The 26,298-nt window shown below is 57.8% G+C and overlaps 1 long non-coding RNA gene across 1 annotated transcript in view; it reads right to left on the bottom strand.

The window, feature by feature from the left end:
• The window catches only part of LOC308632317, a 48,719-nt gene extending 37,841 nt beyond the window's left edge, over positions 1–10,878 (bottom strand). The window contains exon 1 of the long non-coding RNA XR_014018510.1: positions 10,467–10,878. This is a non-coding gene — a long non-coding RNA (uncharacterized lncRNA). The remainder of the gene's footprint in view (positions 1–10,466) is intronic.
• Positions 10,879–26,298: the final 15,420 nt, after the last annotated feature.

The raw sequence follows: 26,298 nt of genomic DNA on the forward strand, positions 1-26,298 counted from the left end.
TCCTGGTTTGCTACTCGGTGACTCCAGAGTCCCATGACAGTCTCCATGTGTATGTCGGCTGCTACATGTCCTCTTCTTGTAAGGAGACCAGTCACACTGGACTAGGGGCCCACCCTGCTCCAGGACTCTGTTGCCAAACAAGGTCAGGTTCTGAGCTGCGGGGAACACTGGACCTGGAAGCTCCGGTCAACCCCACACACAGGCCCTGAGCAGAGACGCCAGCGTCGGCCCGTCCCCCTCCTGTGGTTCCCTGGGCCATCCTCCCCCGAGTTCGCGCCCCGAAGGCCTCCGGTAAGCATCTGCTCTCTTCTCCAGTCTCTGCTAAGGTGTCGATCACGGGGACTGAAGGCCAGGAGCTCAGGGCAGCTCAAAGTCCTGCCCCTGTTAGAGGTGCTCCCCGGGGCCCCCACTGAGGCCTGGCCTCTGCAAGGAACGAGGCTGGCCAGACGGGGCCGCACCCCCGAACCCCAGCCTCCTGTCTCTCATGCCACCTGCTGGCTCTAACGTCATGGGCACCCTGAGGCTGCTGCTACGAGGACAGCGTCCCCTGCTCTCAGGACTGTGGCTGTGTGCACAGGAGCTGCTGGGACAGGTGGGGAGCCAGTGGCCTTCCTCTGGCTCCCCGACCTGTTCGCTGAGTGACCTCAGCTCTGCCTCCTCCCTAGGAAACAGGGATAATCTCTGACGATCACTATGGGGGCCAAAGTGTGTGACCCCTTAGAACAGCTCAGGTCCAGAGGGGGGGCCGTGAAAACCCACCCAGGCTGGTGCCTTCAGCCCCCCACCCAGCTGTCCCCAGGAGAGGTTTGGTGCCCACACTCCAACCTCCTTCCAAGACCTGCTTCCTAGCCCTTCTGCTTTGCAAATACAATTTGGTGTCAGGGTGACTCTGGGGACCCTCCTGAAGCACGTGGTGTCCAAGTCTCGGCTCTCGCTGAGGACTGGCACCTGGGGAGTGAAGTCCCAGTCCCCTGAGAGCACACCTCAAAACCACCACCGATCCTACTGACGGCAACTTACCACTCCAGCCCTTGGGGCTTCACTGGGGACAGAGACCATCCGGGGTGGCTCCCCTCTGCAAGGGCCTCCTGTTCGTAAGTCCCAACCTCCCCAGGGGACACCGGGAAGAGCCCAGGACCCCAGGGACTCACAAGGGAAGCTGCCCATCCTGCACCAGAGGTGGCCAGTGGAGCTCAGGACACAGAGCTCCGTCTCGGGTGCTGACTATGAAAGGGCGGCTGGGGGCCGGGGGACACTGGGTGGGGGGCGCTGGGGGCTAGAGCGCTGTGGGTTGGGACAGCTCGGAGGCTCAGCACTTGCCCAGCGTGAGCGAAGCCCTGGGTTCAGCTCTAGCACCAGAGAACAAAAAGAGAGAGAGAGAGAGAGAGAGAGAGAGAGTTTTTGAGACAGAGAGATGTGATAGTTTTTGTGAGAAATAAGAAGATAAAGGTCCCGTTGCTGAGGACGTTTATGCAGTTCCACTTTTAGCTCCTTTATAAAACGAATTAAAGCTGGACAACCGCGTCCTTCCTTGGCCTCCTTCGCAGGTGGCAGGAGACATCCCATCTGCTCTTCTCAAGAGCTGCTGGAAGCTTCCACAGAAGGTCAGCCCACCAGCCGGAGCCCTGTCCAGGTAAGCGCCAGCCCGGGTGCTGCTCAGGACTCACTGGGCCCTGGAACAACTGCTGGGGATGAGTCACACAGACGTGGCCACTTGTCCAGCCCCGAGGGCTGCATTCCTTTATGGCTGGACAGGCGGCCATTGTCCACCCCCGAGTGACAGGTCCTGTGGTGTCCAGGCGCCCCACGATAGGCTCAGCCTGTGATGGCAGAGGCCCGTGGTCACAGGGGTAGGTGAGACCGGGTCTCATTTCCTCTGCAGAACCTCCTGCCTTGCAGTCACCTCTTGAGCTGCTGGGTGGCAGTCTCCACCCACCCCGTGTCCCCGGCTCCCCTCTGCGAGCGGGACTATGAGAGGTGCTTCTGGGGACTTCAAAGAGACCACTGCACGGAGACGGGCAGCCAGCACCTGTCAAGCTGGGCTCATGGGCACCAGCTTCAAAGGCAGATCAGTCGCCTCCAGCCCACAGATCCCAGGGCGGCCACACAGAAGCGGCTAAAGCCAGGACACCTGAGCCTCAGGACTGGGACAGAGCCCTGCAGAGAAGGCTGAGGGCCCAGCTCCGCCCGCTCCACCTGTGACATGTTCCCAGGGCCCTGGGGCCATCCTGTGCAGCAAGAAGGGCAGCCTGCACCCGGGAGATGCCTGCTGGGACACTGGCCACCTGGAGCCAGCCTGGGGCAGAGCTCTCGGTCCCCACTGACCCACGGTCTCCCGAGGGTGCGGAAGAGTGGCCCCTGGCTCCTACCTCCCGCTAAAGAGCGCGAGCCTCATTGGGGCTGCATCAGGACGACGTCAAGTCCGACTGAAGTTTAAAAAAAAATCAAAAACAAGAAAATGGCCAACTCAGACACAGAACAGAGAGGAGTGGCCGGTGGCGCATCCCCGCGTCAGCAGCTGTGAGGACCCTGCGGGTCCAATAGATGCACGTAGGTGCCAACAGCCTCAGCCTGAGTCCAGGGCAGGGAGGTCCCTGTGCTCAGGGGAGGAGGGACAGTGCTGGCCATACGCCCAGGAGGGCAGCAGGACCCGGTTGCTGTCCCTGGGGACTTCCCAGGAGAAGAGGGAGAGTGGACGTGGAGTCCTTTCTGGTGCAGCGGTGCCTGGCAAGCCAGGGCCCGGGAGCAGTGACCTGACCCTCTTTAGAATCACAGGGCCATCGAGTGGCTCCAGGGTACAGAGCCAGGAACAAACACAGCATGCACAGGGATGCCTGGGGAAGGGGACGGGCTCCTGGGTGACTTAGCCGGCACTCTGCGGGGACTCCCAGAGGGGCTGCTATGGCCGGAACTGCCCTGGCACCCAGTGAACCCAGAGTCTTGGTAATGAAAGTGGCCCCAAGCTGGTGGGTGAGTGTCCAGAGAAAGGCACCATGGTCAGGAACAAACAGCAAAAAGACAAAAACTCCCCTGCGTACAGACGTCACCATGGAGCCGTCACCACGGAGCACCTGCCAGGCGCAGCGCCTTCCAGAGGATTGTGCCCTTGGTGGCTGCCCCTGAGCGCTCATTCTGCAGATCAGGAAACTGAGGCTGGGTGCAGAGTACGGGCTGTGCATGCAGCAGGTGACTGGCTGAGCTGGCGTTTGGCCCAGGCAGGGGCATGACCAGGGTGCTTCACGGCCTCCCCAGGGAAGGACAGTCCACAAAGCTAGAGCTGAGGCACTGTGTGTGGTGGACAAGCTGTTTGCAACCTCTTGGAACTTGATGGGTGGCTCAGGGGAAGGACAGCCCAGGTCTCAGCCCATTGTGTCTGCACCAGGTTTCATGCTTCTCTCTTAAAAAGCCACCAAAGCTAGCTTCGGGTACTTGGTAGGACCCTGATCTGAGGTTTGCTTATGCTAATCTAAGTAGTCCCTGAGGTGACACACAGGAGAGTACAGTAGCCTCCCCTGCTCCACAGAGGAGACGATCCAAGACCCCTGAGGATGCCTGAAACCTTAGATGGCACCAAATCCTGCATAGTTTATTTTTTTCTTTTACATTCTCACCTAGGGTAAAGTTTGCAAGTTAGGCACACGAGAGATCAACAATTGTAACTAACCATAGAATAGAACAACTGTAACAATATCTATGATAAAACTGCCGGCATCACTGTGGCTTCTCTGTGATGAACGGGAAGGTAGCAGATACAGCGTGGATACACTGCACCAAGGGCTGATTCGCGTCCCCCGCAGGATGGAGCAGGACAGTAAGGGATTCTATCATGCAGCTCAGCAAGCAATTCAAAACTCCCAAATCGATTATTTCTGGGATTTAATGCTTTGTGGACCTTACTTGATCACCGGTAACTGGAACTAGGAAAGGAAAGCTGTGGACAATGGCAGGGTGGGGTGGGGACTATTGCAAGGATGTCCGACCTCAGACAGGAAAGTTCACCTGCCAACCTGCAGTGGCTACCACAGGTGGCTGTGGGCATAAATCCACTGACATTAAATAAAACTTCCAGGTCAGTTCTAATCACACTGGCCACCTTCCCATAGCTCAGGAGCCACGTGGGGCTGGTGGTCACTGCGGGCCGTGAAGAAAGACCATCCCCGTCACTGCGGAAGCTGCTGCTGGATGGTGCTGTTGAGAGGGCGTGGAAGGTACCTTGTGACCCCCGGGCCCCTGAAAGCTATCCCTTTCTGCTCCTCTGCTATCACTGTACTCGTCACCTGTGGTCAGGGACCAGGCCACCGTGCAGGTCCTGCAGCCAGGCACACCAAGTCCCCAGGTGCCAAAGCGCCCTGGTGGCTGCCGGCCCCCACAGGCCCTGCCCCTGATTTCTAGCATCACGTAGGCCAAGATGAGGACAGATGAGGACACAGTGGTACGAGAGAGAGAGAGAGAGAGAGAGAGAGAGAGAATTTTAATATTCATTTTTTAGTTTATGGTGGACACAACATCTTTGTTTGTATGTGGTGCTGAGGATTGAACCCGGGCCACACGCATGCCAGGTGAGCGCACTACCACTTGAGCCATATCCCCAGCCACGAGGGCCATCACTTTCTGGTACCTTCTGTTGGAGACTGAAATTCATACACACTGAAGACTCAGTTGGGCAAGTAGAGGAGATTCCACAGGAGAGGATGAGGGACGATGGAATAAAAACAGGCAGAGGACAGAAGAGCCAGCACCCCACGTCCACACCAGGCCAGTGAACCAGCAATCAAAACTGTCTGCCGAGCTCGGGCGAGGGAGGCCCCCACTCTCCGGTGCTGCTGTCCACCCTCTGCCCCTCAGGAGCTGCCCCTCGGGAGCCCAGCCTCCTAGCTCTCCAGCAAGGCCCTTCCCTGGCCCTTCTCTGCCCTCTAGGGCCTACTTCTCCACTGGGCATAAAGGTCCAGTACACAGGGTCATGCTACTTTCAGGAGCCCACAAAAAAATGTTTTAATGTATTTTGAAGTCAAAGGGAAAAATGAATCTAACAGAAATAGATTTAGAGTAATACACCCAGCCTGGATGCTAGCGATCTTTAAGCCAAGGAAGTCATAATGTGTGTGTGTGTGTGTGTGTGTGTGTGTGTGTGTGTTTTTAATGAGGAAGTGGCCAACAAGGCTGCTAGAGCTCTAGCCATCACCTCTGCACTCCAGACAGGAGACAGAAGGGAAGTGGTAGACAAAAGGTTAGATGCAGGCTCCTTTAAAGTGTCTTCCCAGAATCCCCGGTGAAGCTTTTGGGTCTACACCTGTCACTGGCCACTCTATCTGGAAAGGGTCTGAGAAATGCAGTTTTTAAGTTGGAAACATTGTCGCCCCGACAACCTGCCAGTTGTGGCCCCACAGGGAGCAGAAGAGAACGGCTCTGTCTTTACGCCATCCCCGCCCTGGGAGTGGACGCTGGGCAATGGCTCCACTCCTCTGCGACTTGCTCCCTCCAGAAGCTGCAGGAGGGGCCTCAGAGACGAGGCGTCGGGGGCCTTGAGCCGCTGGCCGTGGCGGTCAGACTGCAGACGCTGCTCGCTGATGCCTGCAAGGCCACCACGGCTCTCGCCACCACGCCCTCAGCAGCCTCATGCTGTCCCTGAAGGCACAGGGACAATCCTCGCACCCTGTGTCTGGGTCCTCTGAACAGGGGCCCCTCTCTGTCCCTGGTCCACACAGGAGGGAGGCACGAGGCCCCGGGCAGCACCGTCACTCACAGAGGCCGGGCTCGGTGGACAGCCTGGCCAGGACCCTGGACCTCCCTGGAGAGAAGCCACCAGGGAGGTTGCTGTGGCTGTCCAGGTGACTGACAAAGAGGGTCACCTCCCCTAGCTGGGCCCTGCCGGGGCAGGAAGCGTCACAGCCCTCGAGTGAGAGCCAGGAATCTCGGCTGGGTGCCCCACGCCTCCGGCCGGCTCTCTCTGTTGGGACCATGCTCCGCATCCCCAAGGGCAGCAGAGAGGACCTCAGACCCAGCTCCAAGCCCAGGCTGCTTCCCACAGAGCCCATGGCTCCTGTTTGGAGTGTTTAGAAAGGTCTGCTTCACTCCTGCAGCCCCTCTAGAGGGGGTCCTAGAAAGCCCTTTAAGGAGGCTGACACAGGAGTCTCAACCTTTTGTCCACCACTTCCTTCCTGCCTCCTATTTAATCCAGAGGTGATGGCTGGAGCTCCAGCAACCTTCTTGGAATTCTCAGACAAGCTGGAGGAAGGCTGACAGAGCAGGGGGTGTATGGACTGCCTGTTGACCCTGCCCTAAGCGTCTCCCTGCCTGTCTGAGAACAGCACGTGATGGGGACAGAATCCTTTTTCAGTATGGGAGATAATAAGTCAGAGTCCTCTGGGGGCCACTGCTGTTTCATAAAGTTTTCTTGTGTCCAGCTGAATGGATAGAAACCTGTGCGTCCTTCGCATGCTCTGTGAACCATCGTCTGTGCAAGGAGAAGAGCCGAAATGATATGTTCTCTGCCATAGTTTTAAAATTCCTGTGAAGTTTTAAAAGCGCAGGGTGGAGAGGGGCCAAAGGCTGGCTTTACAGGGTCATCCATCCTGAAAGCCAAAGAGCAGCAGAGAACCGCGTGGAGCAGACGGGCGTCCCCGCTGGGCGATCCCATCCTCGGCTGGGCCATCACGCGCGGCAGTAACAGCTATGTTTTCTGAGTCAGAAGGAATCCTCGGCCACCAGCACCCCACCCACTCCTGCTTCCTGGGGCCCAACTTCCTTCTGATCTGTGGTCGGGGCCTGCAGGGCCCTGTCCCTGCCCCTGTCCCACCCTAGACTGACTGCCTGCCCCGCCCACAGGCAGGGGAGTCCCTGCTGGCTCCAGCACCTCTTGCAGGGACCCCCACCACACCCACCATCAGCAACCCCTGCACCCCGCCCTCAGGCCACCTGGAAGCCCCAGCTCTCCGAGGGGACATGCACAGAAGCTTCTGGAAGGGCCTGAGCTACCTCTCGCGGAGCCCGGCGGGCCAGGTGTGAGGATCTGGCTTCTGGCCCCTGAGTGGTCCCGAGGGTGGGGTGGACGAGGAAGGCCACAGCCGTGCCCCTGACTTGGTTTGTCTTCTTCACACCTTTCAGTCTGTCTCCCCGTGACCAGTAACCAGAACGGATGGCCAAGCCAAGCGGGTGCTGCTGGGGACACGGAGCACAGTCCTGCCCTGCCCTGCCCTCAGGCAGGCCCCAGGCCAGCCATTCAGTCTGCACTGGTCACCCTGGAGCCCTGCACGGAGAGGGTGCCAGGGAACCCCGCCCCAGAGCATCTCCAAGGAGCTGTGGCCCTGGCCCAGGCCAGTCAGCTGGCCTCCTTGCTGGCCTCCAAGGTGGGAGTGCAGGGTATGGCTGCCCACCCGTCCTCTGGCCCACTCTGGACTCCCCCATGACCTGGCCCTGCCCCCCAAACTAATTCCCCCATGACCTGGCTCCGCCAAACCCCATGAAACCCAGACCCTCACCAAGGCCCCCCGGATGTGCCCCGCAAGGTGCCCCGTGGTGCTGAATAGAGCCTCGCTGCCCAGGATGCGTCCCTCCTCCGTCTCCTGTTCCTCCTGTATTCCCTTCCACAGGCACCAGCCTGGGGTTGAGCTGGATGAACGGGGAGTTGTTCTTTGGACTCTGATGTTGACCACAGTGACAATGACAATCCCCAGGCCACGATGACATCGGGGACCCAGGCTGCCCTGGCGAGGACCAGGAGCATTTCCCACTTACCTAAAAATATCCATTCCCAGCCAGGCCTTGTGGCGCACACCTGTAACAGCGGCTGGGGAGGCTGAGGCAGGAGGACCAGATTCAGGGCCAGCCTCAGCAACTAACGAGGCCCTAAGCAGCTCAGAGAAACCCTGTCTCTAAATAATATAGATAGACAGACAGGCTGGGGGAGGGGTCAGTGTTAAATGCCCTGTCCAATCCCTGCTCCCCCACCTTAAAAAAAATGTATAGATATTTGCCCTGAGAGCAGCGGTCACGCCTAGCAAGGAGGCCACCAGAGAGTCTCAGCCCAGAATCTCTCCTTGGTGGATGCCCACAGGTAGGCGTGCCCAGGTAACCCCGGTGTCTGGATGCTTCTCTGAGTGAGTGGACGTGGCTCTAAGGGTCATGGAGCCCTCTGGCCCCTTCACAGGAGCGCAGGAGCCTGGGGCCATCTTCACACTCATGCCACTATGAGGACGGGGACTCCAAGCACCAGGTGGGACATGGGGTGGGACAGCAGAAGCCCCTGGGCTGGAGGCACAAAGAGCCCAGGCCCCTGTGGAGAACCGCTGGCAGGGGCAGGTAGAGGGCTCTGTGCCCACCCCCAGGCCCTTCCCATTGGCACTGAACTGTGGTGGGCATTTCCTTTTTGAGAAATGTCCTTCTAAAACACAGGCTCCACTTCTTCCCCTCTTTGTCCTGCCTGCAGCCACACTTGGAGTGACTTTGGTAGCTGGATCCCTCCCGAGCCCCATGCCACCTCGTGAGCACCCCGTGTGCCCTGTGTCCACGGCATAGCAAGTGGCGCTGCCTGCTCACAGGAGTGGGAATGTCGGTCACCCCGGGCTGGATCCTGCTGGGTCAGAGGTGGCCCACCTGCATAGTCCCCATCACTGCCAGCCACCTGGAGCCCTGGCCCAGCCCCACTCACAGGGCTCGGAGACGCAAGGGGGACTCAGAGACGCACGGGGGACTCAGAGATGCACGGAGTCAGAGCGCAGGACGGACGCGCAATGGCCTGGGGCAGCTGCCTCCCGGGGCTTGCCTGCGCCCACCGCACCTTCCCTGGAAGCGCCTCAGGTCCAGGGTGGACCAATCACCAGTTCAGACCGACAGACAGGGCCTCCCTGCTGGCCCAGTCCTCAGCCTTGGATGGGCCCTGCCGGCCTGGGCACCGCAGGGCCATTCTTTTCCACGGCTGGGAGCTCAGGCCAGCCCAGGGCCCGAGGCCAGCTCAGCCAGGGCAGCAGGGTTGGACCATCAGCCTCAGAGCTGCCCTCCAGGGCTCTTGCCAAGCGACAGCCTCAGGGTGTGGCAGGGCCTGTGACCCGAGCTGGGACCCCACCCAGCCTTATCTGCCCTCAGAAAACCACCAGGGCCACCAAACAGAACCCCGGGCTGCTGTGTCCCAGGGCTGTGTGCCCTAGGGCTGCGTGTCCCAGGGTTGTCATGTCCCAGGGCTGAGCGTGACCCAGGGCTGCGTGTCCCAGGGCTGCTGTGCCCCAGGACTGCCCAGGCAAAGCCCAGCCCACACCAGGGAAGCCTCCCTCCTGGACCGCGGCCCTCTGACTTGAGGCCCACCTCACCTCCCACCCACGTGTCACCTGTCCAGCTTCGAGGTTCCGGCCTCGCTGACCCTCCTGCCCGACCCCTCAATACGTGTGACCCGCAGACAGCCGGTGGCCAGGACGCGGGCGCAGCCTGAGGGCTCGTTCATCACTGTTGCTCAGCCACATCCTCAAGGGGGGCCTAGAAGTCACCAGCTCCGGCCACGGGAGGCGACGTCCCCACCTCCACCACCAGACCCTGAGCTGGCGCCTTGCAGCGGGGGCCCCAGGCCCCCAGCAGCGGTGGCAGCAGTGTCAACCAGGACCCAGCAGCTGAGCCCTAGAAGCACCCCCAGGTTCAGAAAGTCGCTGCTGAGTCACTGTCAACCCAGGAAGCTGCCACTCAGAGCCAGAGGTGGCTCTGAAAAAGCTGCCTGTCATGCTTGCTGGCCTGGGGCTGCCTCTTAGGCAAATTCGAAAAGTGTTTATCACAAGGTATTTATGACATTTCCACTGTCCCAGTTACAGTAACAGGGTGACATTAAAAGAAGGCTTCCTGGTGTCACTTGGCAGTAAAGCCAGCCAAATAGGGGCTGCTCGCTGTCAGGCCACTCAGCCCCCAGCCCTCCTGGACCCTCGTCCACCCCTGGCCCTGGCCCCACAGCTTCTTTCCTTCCTGATTTTACCACTTTGTGACTCTCAGCATCCAAGGGAAGGAAAGGACATAAAATAAGCCCCTGGACTCATTCATCGGGTCCAGGGAAGGAAGAACAGCCTCCACCCTCTTCCTGTGGACACTGCACCGAAGCCGGGCAGCTCTGCCTGGGCTGCGGGGACCAGAGGCCACAATTTGCTCCAGGGCTCCTTCCTCCAAGCCTTAGAGAAGCGGAAGCCAACGGCCCAGCTCCGGGGCTTGCACAAAATCCAGACACCTCCACCTCGGAACCTCTGTGCCCTGGGAGCAGCCTGACCGCTCCTGTCCAGCCAAGCACCTCCTCTCCAGTCTCCCTCCAAGACAGCAAGATGCTATCACAGTGAGCCACCAAACACCTCCTCCAAGAGCCCAGCCCAAACCCAGCAGCCCCGGGCTGGGGGGCAGAGAGCCACTTCTCCAGACGCACAGACCCTCAACGTCTCCCAAAACCCACGTCCACTCCAGGACGCACCATGAGCAATGAGGATAAATGACAGGCACATACTCACCAGGGAGAAGCTGAGGGCTATTCCTTCCCGGGGAACAAAGTCATGCTCAGGCCCAGCCTGCCCGCACGGAGCGCTGCTTTAAAACTGACCACCGAGCGGTACAGTCACCACCGGCTCCCTCCATTCCCAGTGATGTCCACGCAATCAAGACCAAAAAAAAAAAAAAAAAAAAGGCGCACACCTCGGCCCTCATTCTCATTGGGACGATGACTCATGCTGACTCTCAGCCGCCACTTCCTCCCCCTGCATTCTCTTCATACTTGTGAGCTGGGCTGGTCCAGTTCCCAGGGCCTCTGCCGCCCTTCCGGAAAGAGCAGCCTTCCTGACCCAGGCAGAGAGGTCCCAGGGCTGCTCCCAGGTCCTAACCCCCGGGATCCCTACCCTGGGAAATGCTTTATTTAGGCGACTTGGGAACCACCGAGAAATGAGATGCATGATGGTACGTGCATTTGAATGTCAAGTACATGCTGAAATTGTGCAGGGCGCTGTGAAAGTTCCGGGGAAGGGAAAAGAATGAGAAATGGGCTCGTTACTCTTTAAGGCGCTGGGGTTTGCTGTGCCCTGCGAACACCCATTTCCGGGCTGCTTTCTTCCTCCCCGTCCCCTGATATCACAAGTCCCAGCGTCCGACACCAGCACCTCTGCAGAGCTGCTGACCAGGGCTGCTGTGCTGGTCCTCGGCTCTGGAGACCTGTCTCTTGTCTGCATCCGACAGATTTCAAGACTGAGCTGGACTAGCTCAGCCCAGTCCCCCGGGGTGAGACGCTCTGGCTTGGCACTGGGGCTTCTGAAAGGGTTGACACGTGTTTCTGTGCAGGCGCGGTGGCCGCCTGCCTCCAGTTTTCTTTTGAATGATGCGGAGGGCGGGGCAGTCTCCCCACTGGGCATTTTTTGAATTATGAAAAGCAGAGGGGAGAGCAGACTCCATGTGTCACCCAGCAGATCTGTGGAGCCTCCCAGGGCAGAGCCACGTCTGTGTGGCCAGCTGGGCCTGGAGGGCCCCACCCCCACCCCACCGAGAGCGGAACCAGCAAAATCAGGGCATCTTCCTGCTGGGCAGATACCAAGTGTTTGCTTTCCCTATCAAAGTCAGCCACTTGGTCAAACCTGAGTCCCTTGCAGTTTCGTTTTGGGGTTATTTTTTTCCCAGGAAGGCGCAAAGCCTGCTGCTTTGCTGGAGTTTAGGAACATCTTTGTCTGCAGTGTGTTTTGGATTTTTTTTTTTTAATTGTTTGTCATGGTTCTGGGACTGAACCCAGGTGGCTTAACCGCTGACCGGCAACCCCAGGTTTTTTATTTTTTATTTTGAGACAGGGTCTCCCTAAGTTTCTTAGGGCCTCACGAAGTTGCTGAGGCTGGCTCTGAACTTGAGATCCTCCTGCCTCAGGCTCCAGAGCTGCTGGGATGACAGGTGTGCACCACGGTGCCCGGCTGCCGTGTGTATTGTTTGGGGCCAGAGGCAGCGTCTCACCTCTGTCCTCCATGGGGACAGATCTCAGGCGGCAGAAGTGCAGTGACCCCCAGAAATCTTCATGCCATCCTGTCTGTCCTGTGTGGGGAAGGCCAGCCTTGACCTTGTGCATGAAGTCGCTCCTTGGCCAACTCAGAAATAAACAAACAAATAAATATGAAAAGCAACAGCAGGAAGGAATGCAAGAAACCAAACTCATTTAGAAACACGGCCATGCCCCCTTTGCTGCTCTGGAGTGGTTCCCTCCACAGCCATGTGTTACCGTGGGACTTCTGGAAGGTTCCAGGGCAGGGCCTCAGCCTCAGGCCCAGGCTTTCTCCCAGAGGGAATTTGGTGGTGAGGAGGAAGGGGTGAGGCCGGATGGCTTGAGGGGAGCAGTTGGCTTTGACAAGGGAGCTTGCAGGTGGGTTTTCCTCCAAAACCTCCAGGAGCGAGCCCCGGCCTCCATACCTCCACTTTGGTCTGCGAGACCCTGAACCGACAGCCTGGTTTCTGACTGATGGAACTGAGAGCCTACAGATGAAGGCTGTCTAAGTCACTCTGTCACACAGCATGAGAAGAACACACACTTGGCTGGTCACAGTGGCACACATCTGTCATCCCAGCAGTGAGAGAGGCTGAGGCAGGAGGATCTTGAGTTCAAGGCCAGCCTCAGCAACTTAATGAGGTTCTAAGCAACTCAGGGAGACCCTGCCTCTAAATAAAAATATAAAAAGGGATGGGATGTGGCTCAGTGGTTAAGTGCCCAAGATTCAAGACTCTAACAGCATTGAAAGGAATTCACTCCTGCTGTGGCCACAGACGGGCTGTGGGATCCCCTCAGGCGGGAGCCTGACAGACTGACTACATTCATCTCTAGCGACCCTTCATGGGAACCGCGGGTTCAGTGTGTAACAGAAGCCTCTGGCCAAGGGCCTGAGAGGAAGTCCCCAGGCTGGGGCTCAGCCCTGCACGGTCCCCCCCCTGCCCACCCAGCCTCCCCAGTGAGGCCACCTCCTCTGCGTTCCTCAAAGGATGTGCCCACCCCCGCCCGCCCCCCTCCCCAGCTCGGCCACCAGCTGAGTGGCCCCCCACTTGGGTGAGGACACACAGCCTTGGATCTGATGACCCACTGCAGCTGTCACCTGGCTGGAACCTGGCTCCCAGCCCAGTGGCCTTGAGGAAGTGCCTGAGCCTCAGCCTCCCAGGCAGAGGTAGAGGAGGCCTGGTCATGGGGGTCCCCAGCACAGCACAGGTGGGGGGTGGATAAGCTGGGGAGGTGGCTGGGCCCGCAGGCCACACCTGACACTGTGGTCATCTTGTCTCTGGTCCAGGAACAGTGCACGTGGCCACCTGCCAGACGACAGGGTTCTCAGTTAAGAAAGGGGAGGCGGGATACCAGGCAGAACAGGCAGCTCCTCAGGGCCCGACGGCCAGGCCTGGCCACCTGTGATCTTCCATGGGATTGGACACTGGGAAAGAGAAGGCCCCCCCATTCCTTGTGGGCACAGGTGGAGGGACACCGCCCTCCACAATCAGCACGCAGGGCAGACAGAGCCAGCAGAGGGACAACGCTCCCTCCAGGAGGGAGGTGTTGTCACCAGGGGAACCGGGCACCCTCGGTCCCCTGAGGCTGTGGGGTGTGTGTGGGGGGGGGGGGTTCTGACTGCCACGGAGACCACAGTCTGTAGTGATGGATGGCCAGGTTCTGTCATTACCAGTCCACGGGTGACATCGGGGACCCCTCTGGTGGATCCTGCCTCCTCACAGAGCCCCCGCAACCCCTCCGTCCAGGCTGACCCTTGCATGGTCTCAGACGGAAAACACTGGTCGTGTCCCCGTGCCCACGCCTGGTACCCTGTCACCTCTTGGGGGCCTTCCTCATCCCCCCTCCCCCTGTGCTGTGTGAGCTCCTTGCCATCCCTCTGCAATCCATCACCCCTCCCACCAGACTGAAAGGACCTGGGGGGAAAATCCCCTCCCACCCACATACCCTCCCACATGTGACCTTTCACGTTTGTCCCTGGATGGAAGAACCAACAACCAGCAGCCGGAGCTTTGGTGTGTGCCAAACGTCATCCAAACAGGTGTCTTCTGAACCCCCTCCACCTGCACCGCCCCCAAGAGAAGGAGAGAGGCTAGAGGTGCTCTCAGGGTATCAGCCGCCATGATGGACACACAGCAAGACCTCACGACCAGCGCTGGCCACTCAGGCTGGACGGTTTTCCTCTGCGCAGTGACCCTGAGAGGCACGTCCCTGCCAGCTCCTGGCCTGTGTGGTGTGGCGTGTTGGGTGGGTGTGGTTTTTCTTGGTGGTACTGTTCTGTGACCAGTGCTACTTGGAAGTCAACGGACTTGTAATTGGTTCTGAAATTCAGGGCCTCATGAAGCCAGAAAAGTGGCCGCATGTGAATCCCGAACAGCAAGGGGCGTCCGAGTGGCTCAGACAGAGACCCACAGGGAGGCCAGGCCCGTGCTGTGTTCCAGCAGGGATCGAGTGGTCACCGTGCAGTCCCAGGGAGCGAGTCAAGGGCCACAGTGGTGGGGCCGAGCAGGCCTGAGCAGGGCAGCGCGTGGGGCGATGGGAAGCTGCGGGTTGAACCGGGTGTCAGAGGCCATGAGCTCAGAAAGGCGGGATTTGATCCAGACCAGAAGGGGCGCAGCCTTAATCCCCGCTGGGCGGAGCTGGGCCCTGGAGCTGGGCCCAGGGAGAGCAGCGGACCTGGAGGACTGCTGGGCTTGACCACCCTCCTCCTCCATGTGCTCCTCCAGAGGGGCCGGTCAGGGTGGAGGGACAGCAGCCAGGTTGCCCGTGCTGGTGGAGGCCAGAGGGAGCCCCTCCTGATGGACGCATGTTTCCTTTGGGGCAATGGAAGGTCTTGGAGCCACACAGAGGTTTTACGCCGTGGTCACATAAATGTGTGGAATTGCTCATTTCCACGTGGCCAAGTGCCTGCCGCATGGACTCCACCTCGGTCTTTAAAGACATGGGATGGTTTAGCGGTGGGCGCCCACCCCCAGCCTTCCCGCCCGGCGGAGCTCGCAGCCCCCAGGAGGGCCTGTGCCAACCCCACGTCACCGACAGACAGCGGCCCTGGTGTTATCACCAGGGGGTCTCCGCAGGCACCAGCCAAGGCCTGGGACGTCTGGGGCTCCCTGCTGGACCAGGCCTGAGGGTCCCAGCTTCCCCTCTGGGAGGGACTGTGTCACCGCCAGTCCCTGCCCAGCAGCAGGGTCTTGGCTGTGCAGAAGCCAATGCGTCCTGCTCTGCTACCTGCTGATGGGCCTCCAGGTCCAAGAAGGCCACACAGGACCCTGCTGAGACTGCCCCGGGCCCCACGAAGACCAGAGCACCCCACAGAAGGCTGGCTGCCTAACCCCACATCTCTGGTCCCCTTTGTCCCTAATAATCGAGCCCCTGGTTTGGGAGCCAGACAAAATAAGCCTTCCTAGAGCAATTCCCCTGCTGACTCCTCACAGCTGGACATGGCCACCCACCGGTGAAGCGACATGTGAGCAGAAGGAACCGGCTGAGGGAGCGCTGGCCGCTGCCCGCTAGCCTGTCCCCTGCCTCTAGTTCCCTGCACCTGGGAGGGTTAAAAGTCTTGGCCTGGACTTCGTGGTCATGGGTTTCTGTTCAATGTAATCAGCCCTGGAGGTCACTGGTATAGTGACTCCTTCCTAGTCAACCCCAGGTCCCAGACTGAGAAGCCACCATGCGGTCTGGGGTTGGGTGGATGTCCTTGTCCTCTTAGATCTCTCAGGATTGATCAGGACATGAATCGTCTCTAGCAGAAAATCCCATGTGTTCTCGCAGAAAAATTTGCCGAGTGCCAGGGGAAGGATCGCCCTGAGCCTGCAGGCCACCCCTCCTGGCCTGTGCAGCCTCTGGGCGGACTTACAGGGTCGTGAGGGAAATGGCCTTGCCCTCCATCCCCCCGTCCACTATGTGCCTGGAGGACGACCGCAGAGCACCCTCATTTCACCCAGGATACGTTTAGCACATTCCAAGGAGGAAGTCCTTCTGTGATGTAGTCCTGAAACTTCTAGTCTGTTCTCAGGTCATTTTTGATTTTCTCATTTTGCAGGCGAGGTCATCCATAGATGGCCCAGGGGCACGGCTGCCACCGGCTTCTGCTTAACATTTACCTAGTCTCCTCCTCCACCTGCTCCTCCTTCTCCACATGCTCCTCCTCCTCCACATGCTCCTCCTCCTCCCTGTGCTACTCCTCCTCCACGTGCTCCTACTCCTCCACGTGCTCCTCCTCCTCCACGTGCTCCTCCTCCTCCTCCACGTGCTCCTCCTCCTCCATGTGCTCCTCCTCCTTCCCTCCTCCCTTCCTGTCTCTCTCCCTCCTTTCCCACTCCTGTGTCCACTCTGTGCACATGATGGTCCCTGCTTTATTTCACTTATAAACATTTCTAAAACCTCCGGGGCCTGACAGGAGGTCTGGTTTCCTGATGGGCTTCAGACGATGCTCCGTGGGGTCTCACGCCCAGGCTTCATAGGCAAAGGCAAGTTAGAAGGGCCTCCGGACATCCCTCCAAAGTCCCCGTCTGCGGAGCAGGCAGCAGAACCCAGGCCGTGGAGGGAAGGACGCGGCGACCCCCCAGCTGCCTGCTCTGCTCAGGGCCCAGTTCCCACCTGCCAGGAACCCGGCCAGCCCAGAAGCACTTTCCTGCAAAAGCACAGGTCAGTTTTGCACCCAGGAGGTAGGCCCCAGCAGGGGACACCCCAATATGGAAGGGGAGGGAGGCCAGGGGAGTGACAGGCAGGGACAGCTCAGGGCTGCTGGCTTCACCTTGGAACAGCAAGCAGTCGGCCCACCCAGGCCCGGTGTGCACGTTTGAAGTCACCTGGGGGCCCAGGACAAGGAGGGCAGGCCTGGCAGTCTGAGCAGCCCTGGACGTGGACTCAGAATGGACCGGACCAGGCTCCTGGTGTCCCATTTGGTCTCTTAAAAAAAAAAAAACTGTCTTTTCTGCAGAGACAGTGACACAGGGCAGAGCCCCGCTCACTTGCTTACTCCTCAACATCTGGACCGTGCCTGATGCACATTGCAGCATGCAGAATCCTGGACAGACAGGGACTCTTCACCAGGCCCCTTACGCATGGAAAACCCAACTCAGTCCCAGCTCACGAGAACATTCCGGTGCCGCAGAGCCGATCACCAGGCTCCAAAGGTGCTCTTCAGTGCCTGGTGGGCCGCGTCCCAGGAAATCCACCAGGAAACTGCACAAGCGCTTCACAACAGGTGACGTCCCAAACCTGCTCGGCATCGCAGTGCCCAGGAGGGGCCGCGACACTTGGTCCACCCAGAAAAGGATCAGACCATGGTGGGCAGCGGCCCTGCTGCCGGCCTCTCCAGAAATGACCGCATCTCTAGCCCAGGAAAGGATCAGACCCACGGTGGGCAGCAGCCCTGTCCTGGATGAGTGTCTCTTGGGGCCACACTGAAGTAGCAGGAGTGACAGGTGAGCGTCCTGGGCCGGGACTGTCACGGAGGCTCAGCAGCGGCTCTTCCAGGGGGAGGGGAGGCCGGCTCTGCCCCCTCACTGTCCCACTCCCCAGGGTAAGGCAGACTTGGCTTCAGAGAAAGAAGGGCAGAGGAACCTGGGGGACATGCCCTGAGGGGCAGACAGAACCGCAGGGGCCTCTGCACCAGGAGAGAGTTGTCCTGCCACCTCCCTGCCCTGGAAGACAGGGCCGAGGAGTCCTGCAGCACAGAAGAATTTTGTCTGCTCCATAAGGCAGCGAGGCCCAGAGAGGTTCAGCAGTTCACCCAAGGAGACACAGCAGTGGCGAGCAGTGACCCACACTCAGACCATCTCTCTGGGACTGGACCTCTGATCACTAGCCATGGTAGGAAGATGGAGGTAAGCAGATGAGACCCCAGGTCTCTAATGGAGAGCGACTTTGTCCCAAGCCACCGACAGCAAAGCAGGGCAGGATTGGGCCTCTGAGGGCTGCCTGGATGCTGTCACTTACTCCCCACCATGTCCCCAGGCAGGGCCACACACTGAGACACTGGAAGACAGCTGCTGGGTGGAGCAGCCCAGCCTTCTGCAGGGCGTGCACCAGGAACATCCCAGCCCCGCCAGGCCGGCCCAGGCGGGTGGCCCTGATTTCCAGCTCAGACTTGGGTGACAGTTAGCCAAGGCGTCCTTGACTTGAGGCCGTGGGGACATGCATGGGGCAGAGAGGGGCACTGAGGTGTCTTCAGCCATGTAGGGCAGAGGCGCTGCAAGCCGTGAGGACATTCGGATCCGGGTGGACCTGTGTGCACTTCCAAGGCCTTAACCAGAACAGCCCTAAAGGAGGGAAAGTTATTTAAGAGCTCAGGGTTCAGAGGTCCTAGTCCATGGAAGGCTGGCTTCATTTCTTGGGGCTCAAGGTGAGGCTGAACGTCATGGCAGAGTGTGTGCTGGAGGGAAGCAGCTCACGTGGTGATCCAGAAGCAGAGAGAGACCCCGCTGCCCGATGCAAGTACACACCCCAGAGCCAGCCCCATGCCCACCTGCCCAGCCACACCCACCACCTCAGCTGCCATCAGCTCACCCCAGCCAGGGCTGATCACTGACCCCTGCCATTTCTCCTCTGAACCTTCTTGTCTCTCACCTGAGCTTCTGGGGGCCACCTCACACCCATATCCTGGGTCGTTCACCACCCACAGCACCAGCGCTGAAGGGAGCTCGTGGGTAAAGCCCAGGGGACACCAAAGTGCATCTCACCAGCCAATTGTGACTAGATCATCCTCAATTTACTGAGGTTGGCACTTCTGTCCTGGTTCCGTGATGTGGTCAAGGCAAATCCCTCTGTGGAGGCCCTGTTAAGTTAAAAGGGTTCCAGACGCGCGCAGTGGACACGCCTGTAATCCCAGCGGCTCAGGGAGCTGAGGCAGGAGGATCATAAGCAACTCAGTGAGACCCTGTCTCTAAATACAATATGTGGCTCTGTGGGCAAGCGCCCCTGGGTTCAATCCCCAGTACCCAAAATAAAGAGGCTTCCCGAGCACCCCACGTTGACCTCTGGTGTCATAGCACACCAAGGTGGACTGCGAAGGCCAGAAGCCGCGAGTCAGGCCCGATTTCCGAATCGGCTCCAAGGGTCTGGGAACAAGGGTGCCCTATTTGGGAGGCGACAAGGGTCACTCCTTCCTGTCACACAGACAGGACTCTCATTCCAACCCATGCAGCTTTTCCTTATCTGAGACGTTTAGGTGGTAGCCCCAGGCCAGCTGATCCTAAGACCCACATGGTGCCCTGATCCAAAGCAGGTCTGTTTCAAAGCCTTGGCCCATAAGCCACCTTTGCCAAATCCGAGTTCTGTGTTGGAGGGGACAGGATTTTGCAAAACAGAGATAGGAAGTATTGGCTGGAGGGGTGACCATGGGGAGGAGGAGGTACAGGAAGAAGGAGAGTGGGGAGGTGACCATGCCTGGCCGGCCCAGACTACCTGCCTCCCCACCCCCGGTGGGGGGGGGGACCACAGAAGGACACTCTCAATGTCTGGGCATTTGCATACACCCAGGTCTGCATGACGTCATCCCCATGATGAGGAAAAATATTTTAAAATATCTTCTCTCTAACTCCAGTTTTAAATTCAAGGTAAAACCTGCACAATTCACTCCGATGCATTTGGCAGATGAATGGTTGGTCCTGCGTCTTATAGAGAGCTCAGGGAACATTCTACCCACCCAGGAGCCCAGGAGCATTCCCCGGTTTTTACTTTCCCAGCCCTTCCATTCCCTCCGTCCCCCAGGGCCCCTCATTGTCCCCCAGGGCCCCTCATTGCCATCGAGCCTGCAGCCTCTGCCCCAGGACACACCCTGACAGTCTGCAGAGCAGGCACCCAAGTCCTCCCAAAGGTGGCATCTCCTGTATTCCTTAGAAAGAAACAGTGGTAGCAACTTCCTGAAATGTCACTGGACTCTACTAATGGCCCCAAAGGACAGGACAGTTCCCCAAACTACTTGAGGAAATAGCCGATGTTGGGCAGAGTCTCACTGTGGTCCAGTTCCATCTCTGTTTCTTTGGGTCCTGTCCACCAGAAGGAGCGTCCTTCCCCCAGTCTTCAGGTCGCGTTACGTGAGCCGGCACCAGGGAAGCCTGGCCCACGCCCCACGCACCCAGGTGCTGCTCCTGGAAGCCCAGCACCCCTTCAGAAGGGGCTCATGGGTTCTCACAGCTCCCAGGCCAAGACGCTGGGCCTGGGGACAGCCAGGTCACTCCATCAGGGAGGCTGTGCAATGCCTGTGGGAGAACACCCAGGAAATAATAATAATAATAATCAGGTGACCTCCTCAGTCTTCAAAGGAGAATGTCAGCCCAAACAGTTTCCATGGTTGGCCCCACATGGGAAGTTTATTTCATTTGTTAGAACTTTTTGGTGGAGTGGAGGACGGAGCTCTGGCTGGGTCCTGGTACCTGAGGGAGAAGAGCATTTAGGCTCTTAAACACTGCAGTGTGGCTGGGCATTGTCACCCAGGCCTGTCATCCCAGCAGCTCCAGAGGCTGAGGCAGGAGGATCACAAGTTCAAACCCAGCCTCAGCAACAGCAAGGCCCTAAGCAACTCCGTGAGACCCTGTCTCTAAATAAAATACAAAATAGGGCTGGGGATGTGGCTCGGGGGTCAAGTGCTCCTGGGTTCAATCCCCAGGAACCTCCACAAAAAAAAAAAAAAAAAAAAAAAAAAACCTGCAGTGTCTGAACATCAATCACCAGGCCAGATCCTTCCTGGATCCGTGGGATCGAAGGCACTGGACGAAGGGGCTTGGAAGGAAACAGGACGTCTCCAGCTACCAAATTGATATCCAGAGCTACGCACAAAACGCATGAATCGTGTCTCCCTCAACCTCTGTGGGAACATGGCAGCCACTAGCTTAGGACACTGTGGTCCCAACATAAGTCGGAAACAGATCCTGATCCTGTTTAATAAAGAGAAAAAAAAGCACAGGATTGTGAGTTTTGTCACTGGAAGTCACCAGCCCCTCACTGGTGTCCAGGGAGGCCACCCTCCAGGCAGGGGCTGGGTCTCCTGCTTCAAAGGGTCAGGGGGACCCCGCATGCCCACAGGCCTCTTTCTGTCCTTCCAAATACCAGCCACTCCCATTTCCTCCTCCTGACCCACTGGGGACTCCCGAGAGAGGCGCGCTCCCTTGAAGCCCCCAGCCCAGCGCTCCTGAGGCCACCTCCACTTGCGTTCATGGCCTGGGGACAGAGGGTGCTGCGGATCTATACAACAGGGTGCCCACCACCGTCGCCATCCATGGGCCATGTCCCCATCTATGGGCTTCTGCTGGACTCTCCCCCTAGGACCAGGGCTGGCGGGGAGCTGACCCCCTCCCCTCCTTCCCAGAGTTCACCTCCCAAGCCTCCCTTAGTTCTTTGAGCTGGTCTCAGGTCTCTCCATAAATTCTCTTATGCAACCTCAAGTTTTCTCTTTCTTGCTACCAAAGAGCCTAACAGATAGAACATGTTGAGTTTCCCACTTTTGTCACCCAACACTACCCGGCATACCCGATCACAGCATCTCACATAATTGTCACCGCCTCCCCGGGCTGCCCTGAGGGGACAAGTGGACTCCTTCTCAGGACAGGGAAGGATGGCTGTTAACCCCAGGAACCAGAATCCAGAGGGCTTCCTAAGGTTTTAGAGTCGCTCATTAGGGAAGATATATTGGTGTCTCTACAGCTAAAAGCCACCTTGGGGACGTGGGACAGAGCAGACTCACTGGCTTACCTGAGTGGCTAGACTAGGAGTGCCAAGCCCACCCATGTGCACACAGATTCCTCTCCTTCAATGCTCTGTGTGGTCCCCAGATGGCCACTCCTCACACCTGGCTGCCCTCACAGGACAACAGCCAGCTAGATTAGCATGTGTTGGGACAGGGACCAGGGGTGTGGGTCACAGAACCCACTGCAATTCCAAGACAGATGAGGTGTGGCAGGCAGCACCACGAACAGGCCAGACGGGGAGGGGCAGAGTCCAGGGCAGAGTCCAGGAGAGACGTGGAACCCCGTCCATGTCCTAGCCACCTCCCAGAGATGGGGACTGTCTAAAAAGAAAACCACGGAAAGAGCCCGATGTCTCCGCTGTCTCCGCGGAAGCCGTGTGCAGAGGAGAGGCTCCAGGATTCACACGGGGGGGTGAAGATGGGGTGGTGGGGCTGTGGAGGGTCACAAGAGTCCCAGGGAGCAGGCTGAGGGGACAGCCAGACACGCAGACCCCTGCAGTGGGCAATCCAGGGACCAGAGCTGGGGGTGGGAGGCAACCGCAGGATCCTGAGGATGGGGCAGAGGATTTATTTCAAGACACTTGGAGCTGGGGTCCTTAGCAAGACCCTTGCCAAGAGAGAAGGAAGGGCCATTGTAAGAAAGGACCTCTGGGCTTGGTGTGGAGGGGCCAGGAGCCACAGAGGACACTGGGGGCAGGAGCAGGGCAGCAGAAAGGAGGCCATCAGACTCAGAAAGAGAAGCTCAAACAGGCACACCAAGCGTCCCCAGGCACCCAAGAAGTCAAGACAGACCAAACAGGAGTGGGAGAGCAGAAAGGGACGCCTGGGGGAGAGGTCAGCCATGTGGGGAGCCCCCGCATCTCCAGCCCAGGCAGCTCTGTAAAGCAGGGGATTCTGCCCATTTACAGATGAGCAACTGAGGCCCGAGCCCAGATGCTCTTGGGGGAGGCAGAGCTGGGCAAATCCCAGGTTGTGGGACCCTAAGGTCGGGCTTTTACTTGTAGGCGCCTGTGTCTCCGGGCAGAAGCTGTGTGCCCCCAAGTCACTGAGCACCTGCACTCAGAAGAAAGGAGATGGGGTTGGGTCTTCTCACGAGCTCGGTACATCTGTGCTTTGAGGCTGCAGAACAGGACTGTCTCCAGGTTCCATTGTAGTGATGAAATCCAGGGACGTCCCAGCAGTACACAGTCAGAAGCTCTGGAACCCACAGAGGTCAGACCTGGACCCAAGATAGAGCCTGGTGGGTGCTCAGGCTGAGGCCAGGACTCCAGGTCCAATCCTGTCTCCAGACACCAGGCCACAAAGCTGCTCCTGGGCAGCTCAGTCCGGGCTGACTTTTGCCCTCTTAAAACTTGCCTTTGAGACCATAGTGACACTGGAGGCAGGCTTTGCAGAACAAAGCCCGTCCCGGGGTCTTTGGTCCTGCTCCCGAGCCTGCCCCAATGCAAGGACTAATTCACCCTCCATGAAGACCCAGTCAGTCACGCTTCAGAGTTTGACACCTCTGAGGAGTCCGCTATCAGCCGGCGCAGAAGCACCTATGGCGTGATGGAAATGGCCTCCGTGACCAAAATGCAGTGCACTGTCTTCTCATGGTGGAGTTGAAGCCACTCTCTGCCACCGGCTCCCCACGGAGGGCTGCTGCCCTGGGCCTAGTGTCCCGGTGGGCAGTGAGGGAAGTGACGTGAGCCACACCTGGACCAGAGACACAGAGACACAGGTTTCTCCATTCTTCGCCTGTCTGCTGGCTGGGTGCAGAGGTGTCCCATGTCCCAGGGAACCGAGGGGAGCCACAAGACAGAAGGCACCAGGCCTCCCAGAAGCAAGGGGACCCTGCTGGGTTGTCAGGGAGCAATAAGTCACCTGCATGCTGGGCCGTATCTGCACAGCTGCTGGTGTCACTCTGTCCCATGGATCTTTTAGTGTAAAAATGCACTGACATCTACGTAGGGCGCGTGCATTGCTTCTGAGAGCCAAATGCAGACGTTGGCTCAGTTAGCTGCATTTGGGGGGTCCCTCATTGCACGAGCTGTTCACTTAGAGAACCTCTCTGCAATAGAAAACTTGTTCCACATGCAAAAAGGTGACTTCTACACAGCTTGAGACATGCTGCCCACGAGTGTGTTTGCTGGTCCACACAAGGGACAGGGTGGGCTCAGGATCACGCCGGAATTCCTGGAGTCCCTCTGTCCCCCTGCCTCCCAGTGGAAAAGGCTGAGCAGCTTTCCTCCCTGGGGACTCATGTCCTGCAACACAGTATGACCTGCAGCTCTGCAGCCCCTGCGAGTTCCCCTCTGGGGCTCTCTACTGCTGGACGCTCTTACCAGCAGCACATAAAATCTGCAGAGCCTAGATTTGGGCTGTAGTGGGCTCAGGTTTTGGGGTGGTAACAGTGGAGTTGAGGATTTTTTTTTTCCAGGATTTTTCTTCCAGGACAGGAGAGGGAGGGCCAAGAAGAGCATCTGGGCCCAAGGGATCTGTCTCCATGGGGGCGTGGCCTCTCCTCAGTTAGCCTTGGTCCACGTGGGCACCCACCCCCACTAACCATTTTAACTAGCAGTGCAAGGTTGATTTTCCTGAAACTTCCCTATTCTCTCTACTCCTGCTTCGAGCCGATGCGGATGAACAGATTCCCAGTCACGAGGCTCCATCCACCATTGATAGATGGAGAGTCTGGACTCAAAACTGAGAGGAAGCAGAGAGCCTGTGAGAGGGGACAGGAGAGGGCCAGGCGGCTGGCCGCTGGGCAGGTGGGAAGAGGAAAGGTCTGAGTGGCTGTGAACCCACACTAAGCTGCCAAGAGCAGGCTTTAAGAAAACCCCAGGGGATCCAGCTGAGAGCAGGAGGTAAATCCAAGAGCACAATGGATCCTAAAACCCACCTGGCCTCTAAATCCATTAGTCAGGGAGATAAAAAGTCAAGGTGACCTTGTTACAGCCTAGGGGGGCTGGCTTCACTGTCTCCTCGTTCAGCAAGTAGCAGAATACAACAGTCATTAATATGGTATTATGTAAAAATGTGGATGTGTAACCGATGTGATTCTGCAACTTGTATTTGGGGTAAAAAAGGGGAGTTCATAACCCACTTGAATCAAATGTATGGAAGATGATATGTCATGAGCTTTGTAATGTTTTGAACAACCAATTAAAAAAAAAAAAAAGAATTGAAGAACAGAGCGTAGAAGGAGCAGTAGCAAGCAGCAGGTTTATTTCAAAAGAGAAGGACATGTTGAGGTGGACTTCTCCAAGAGAAGGGCTGGAGCTGGCAATTCCACGGGGGAGTTTTGGCCTGTTCTTTTATAATTTCTTTTATAATAAATCCTTCTTTCCTCATCTCCGCCCCTCCATGCTCTCCTCATCCTGACATGATTTTATTTATCGTTTTAATTTTGATTTGTTTTATGTGACAACAGAATGTATTACAATTCCTATTGCACACCCAGAGCACAATTTTCCACATCTCTGGTTGTACACAAAGTAGAGTCACATCCTTGGTGTCTTCTTACATGTATTTAGGGTAATGATGACCATCGCATTCCACCGTCTTTCCTGCCCCCATGACCCCTCCTCCCCCTCCCCCTTTCCCCTCTGCCCTATCTAGAGTTCATTTAATCCTCCCATCCCCACCCCACACAAGATACTATGGATCAGCATCCTTAAATCAGAGAAATCAACCAAATTCTGACATGTTTTTAAAATATTTTTCATCCAGATTTTCTTGGGGGAAATTTGCTTGTCTTATCACACAGAATATGTTTGCAAGCTTGCTACCGCTGGAATTGAAGGTACAATTATAGTTCAGTTCCAAATATTCTGCTAAAATTCCCTGTTAGGGATGAGGACAGACTGGACAGGGCCATCTTGTGCCCAGAGAGAATCCTCAGAGGCCTACGGACTCTGCCTCACATAGGGCTGGATCAGGAAAGCTTCCCTGCTTCTCAGCTGCTGAAACCCGATCCATCTGAAATTTTCCTTCTTTCCAAAGAAGATCTTAGTAAACAAAGTGGTAAGGCCACCAACCAAGGATGCCATACCATAGAAGCAGCACCCAAGGTCCAGGGTGTGGCTCGGTGGAAGAGTGACTGCCCAGTATGCATGGGCCCAGGTACTGAAGAAAGAAAGAAAGCAAAAAGATAGCACAGAGACCATGCTAACTAACCTCAGGAAGTCCAAGAAGTCTTAAAGTACTCAGCCCTGGCCATGTTCATCACTAAGTCACCCGAGTGATGTGGGGAGCCATAGACAGGTGCTGCCCAGGGAATGGGAGAGGACATTATCCCTGCCCAGGCCCCAAAGCAGCATGAGGCTCCTGAGTACCCATGGACAGCCAGATCCCCAGCCTCTCTGACAAATGCAGGTTCCGTGGTAGGCCTGGGTCCAGCCTGGGATTCAGCATCTTCAACACACTTCCTGGGGATGCCCTGTTGCTGGCCCAAGGACCACACGTGGAGGAGCAGGCCTCGAGAGCAATGGATTCAGGGGCTAGGGGAGCTACAGGTATTGGAGGCACAGCCTCTGATCGGAGGCTGGGGTCAGCACAGCCATGCTGCATCCACAGGACTTTGCTCACACACCTGAGACTGTCAAGGTTTGAACACACACAGGTGAGCTCACGTACGTGAGGGGAATTACTCAGAACTTATACC

Source organism: Spermophilus citellus, assembly GCF_964194105.1.
Source record: "Spermophilus citellus genome assembly, chromosome: 13".
Lineage (NCBI taxonomy): Eukaryota > Metazoa > Chordata > Mammalia > Rodentia > Sciuridae > Spermophilus > Spermophilus citellus.